Source organism: Dromiciops gliroides, chromosome 4 (genome assembly GCF_019393635.1).
Source record: "Dromiciops gliroides isolate mDroGli1 chromosome 4, mDroGli1.pri, whole genome shotgun sequence".
Lineage (NCBI taxonomy): Eukaryota > Metazoa > Chordata > Mammalia > Microbiotheria > Microbiotheriidae > Dromiciops > Dromiciops gliroides.
In genome coordinates, this window is record NC_057864.1 from 420,102,741 (window position 1) to 420,106,142 (window position 3,402).

General features: G+C 40.8%; 1 pseudogene; it reads right to left on the bottom strand.

The window, feature by feature from the left end:
- Window positions 1–238: 238 nt before the first annotated feature.
- On the bottom strand, window positions 239–1,462 carry LOC122755187 (annotated as a pseudogene).
- Window positions 1,463–3,402: the final 1,940 nt, after the last annotated feature.

Consider the following 3,402-nt stretch of genomic DNA (forward strand, 5'->3'; position numbering starts at 1 on the left):
TTGTTATTGTTCAGTCATGCCTAACTCTTTATGACTCTGTTTGGGGTTTTCTTGGCAAGAATACTGGAGTGGTTTGCCATTTCTTTCTCCAGCTCATTTTACAGATGAGGAAACTAAGGCAAATAGGATACTAAGTGTCTAAAGACAGATTTGAATTCAGGTCTTCCTGACTTTGGACCTAGCACTTTATTCACTTTGACACTTAGCTCCCATAGGATGTTAGGGACTGACTGTTGTGCTATTCTGTGTGAGCCCCCATCCTCAGGGGATCCTGCAAAGGATAGTAGATGGGTCCTGTAGGTGGCATTAAGGTAGGTGATGGTCCCATTGGGTGGAACATGTATGGTCCAAAACCTGGTGGTGGTGGAGGTGCAATCCCAGGAAAAGGGGGCAAGATAATATTAATAAATTCTATAGGACCACTTGGAGGGAGATTAAAATAATTGACAAAGGGTTCTTATTTAGCTGCTTGAAGAGTAGGAAGGGCTCCAGAAAGTCCTAGGACAGGCTCCAGCTTAATTCTAGAAACCGTGGTTCCTTCTTTTTCTTTTCCTTTTCTTCTCGCTGCTGGGGATCTTCCCCATTTTACATTAAGCCCATGTCCATTTATTATCAGTTTGTTGAAAGACTTCTCTCAGTCAGCTTTGCAGCTTACCTTGTAACAAACTGGATGGAAGTATATTGCTGCTTCTATACAACTGTTATCCTTGAGATCTCGCCAAACCAATAAAAGTGATTTTTGAGATCAGTCACACCAACTGTACTTCCCAGGCCACTAATATATAGTGTGGTAAGGGACTTATCATCTGGGGGATCCAGACAAGGTATTGTTGCAGCCAATTTCAGAAGTTTATCTGCCACAGGATCGTTAATACCATATTAGTGATCTTTAATGGTCTCATCAGCAAGAGGATCATGAGGGTCCATAAGCTTCTTACATCTGTATGGACACACTATTCTTCTTTTACATTCTCCTTCCACCCAGAAGGAAAACAAAATGTGAGGATGATTCCGTTTGCAGTAGTAAGGTGCAGTCTGAGCCAGTATGCCACTGGTTGCTGTAGGCTTCCTAAGGACACCAACTGGCTGAGCTCCTTCAGTTAGGAATCTCTTGCTCAACATTCTAGGTGTAGTATCCTTTGTTCTCCTCAGACAACAGCATGTTGTCTTTAAGGGAAAGTCCTTACTCCTGAACTTGAAAGGGTAAGCCACATTCTAAGTCCAAAAGATGGATCTGACATATATGTTTTAGCTTGTGGCAGGTTTGACACACACATGGGAACACCAGGGAACCCACAGAACACTGTCAACAGCCTGGAACAAATTTTTCATTCTTTTTCATACTTTTCTTTGATCATCTGGATATAGAGTTTTCTCCAAGACAGGTCTGAAACAGAATAGGCAAGTGCCCATCCTCCCAGTTCTACCTGTCATAGGTATTGGAGGCCAGAGACATTGCCATCTTGGAAATGGCAACAACCACAGCCTGCGAGAAGTAGGAGTCAAGGTGCTGGTCCTGGGTTGGGGGCCACTGTGATCCCAGCAGCCCCTGTGGTGAGCAGTGGCACTCTTTCTTCCTTCTGGCCATAGACATGCCTCCTTCCACACCCACTTCTTCCTCCCAGCATCCTAGAGTGTTGCTTTGGCAACGTGTGTTTCCTAGGATACAGGGCTTAGGATGGTGGGAGAGCATCTTTTGTATCCTCCCAGGTCTCAGCCCAGGAAGATTGAAAAGGACAGAGATCCTATATGGTGATGCTGATTTGGATAAACTAAACCCCAGGGAAGGACTACAGACAAAATGGTGGAGGGGTCATGATGTTGTCAGCAATTCTAGGCAGTCAGTACAGAGCTAACCACTCCCTTGATCTAAACATCTTAATGAGAGTGTGGTTTCTATCACTTGCCCAAGTGCAAAAATTCCTAGTTATTGGCTCTCCTAATTTCATTGTGTCAAAATTGTGTAGTTTTTAAATTGTTCTAGTTACCCATATTCATCAAAGCAGACAGGAATCAAAGGGCTGTTTCATCCAGGATTTTTAATCCTGCAGGTAAATCTCATGTAATCGCAGGAACAAAGGCAAGTGAGCCATTTTACTTGCCCCCTTTAATCTAGCTAGGTAGAATTCATTGCTGCATTGGAAGCTCATATTGTGACTTTTCTCAGACCCCTCAATCTATGTCAGAAAAATCAATAGCATCACTATCCCCTGATTGCTCTTAATATGTAAATACAAAACATTTTTTGCATTTATTTTCAGATCCAGTGACATTTGAAACTGAGTTTAGGGATAAGAACACACCAATCATATATCAAGAGCAGTCTCCTTTATATTTATTAACAGAGTTGTAAATGATCCAGTCTCAGACTTTTGATAAGTTTCCCCCGAAGAAATTGTTTCTGCCTCAGAGACGATTACAAATGCAATTCACCTAGGTCTTATGGGTGACAAAGCTTTAATTAGCAGGACATTGTTTCCTAATGTGATTTCACAGTGGGAAAAACAGGAATGCAGATCAAAATATACTTTTACAAATGCCAATTTTAATTGCATTACTGATGCCTTGTAGATTTCTAAGGACTCCATGTACCTTCCCATGTAATACTGCTCTACCTGAAGAATGAAGTGTGAAACTTTAATAATAAAAAAGATGGCATATTTTTGTCTAATAAAACACCTTTCAATCAGAGGAGAAAATATGTATGGTATATACTGTCTCATTCATTGTTGACCTATGTATTCATTGTTCACTTCATAACATCAAATACATCATAAAAATAGTAATGCTCAGTGATTCTCTGCTGCTTGATTCCCTTTCAGAAAACATTTGATTAGAGCTGTATTGAAAGGTAAGTAATTTTCTTGCTTGCTATCAAACCCTTTGAGACATGGATAAAAACTTGGCTTCACTCTTCCTTATTCTTTGGTTGCAATGGCAATGAAGTTTCCCCTGGTTCTGTTTTTACCTTCTGGTTCTGTTCTTTATGCAACAAATCAGCACACTGAGTCTTTTGATTCTTTTGAAGCTTTTGATAGGGAAACAACTTTTACTCACCTTTTTTCCAGATGTGACTTCTAAGGCACAGTGAGGTTAAACAGTTTCTCCAAGGTTAGTCAACTAATCAGTTGGAGAGGTGAGTCCAAACCTAATAATTCAGCTTTCTCAGTTCATAGCCCTAATGACCAACCCCCACCCCACCCCACCCTCTCTCTCTCTCTCTCTCTCTCTCTCTCTCTCTCTCTCTCTCTCTCTCTCTCTAAGATAATAGGCACGCATTCTCTTCTCATTGGGAGAGGAATTGAAGTGGCAATGATATTGTTTCAAAATGACAGTTTTAATTTTAAAATGTAGTCTTGATGCTCTAAATGAAATGATTATTTGGACAATGGATCTTCACTC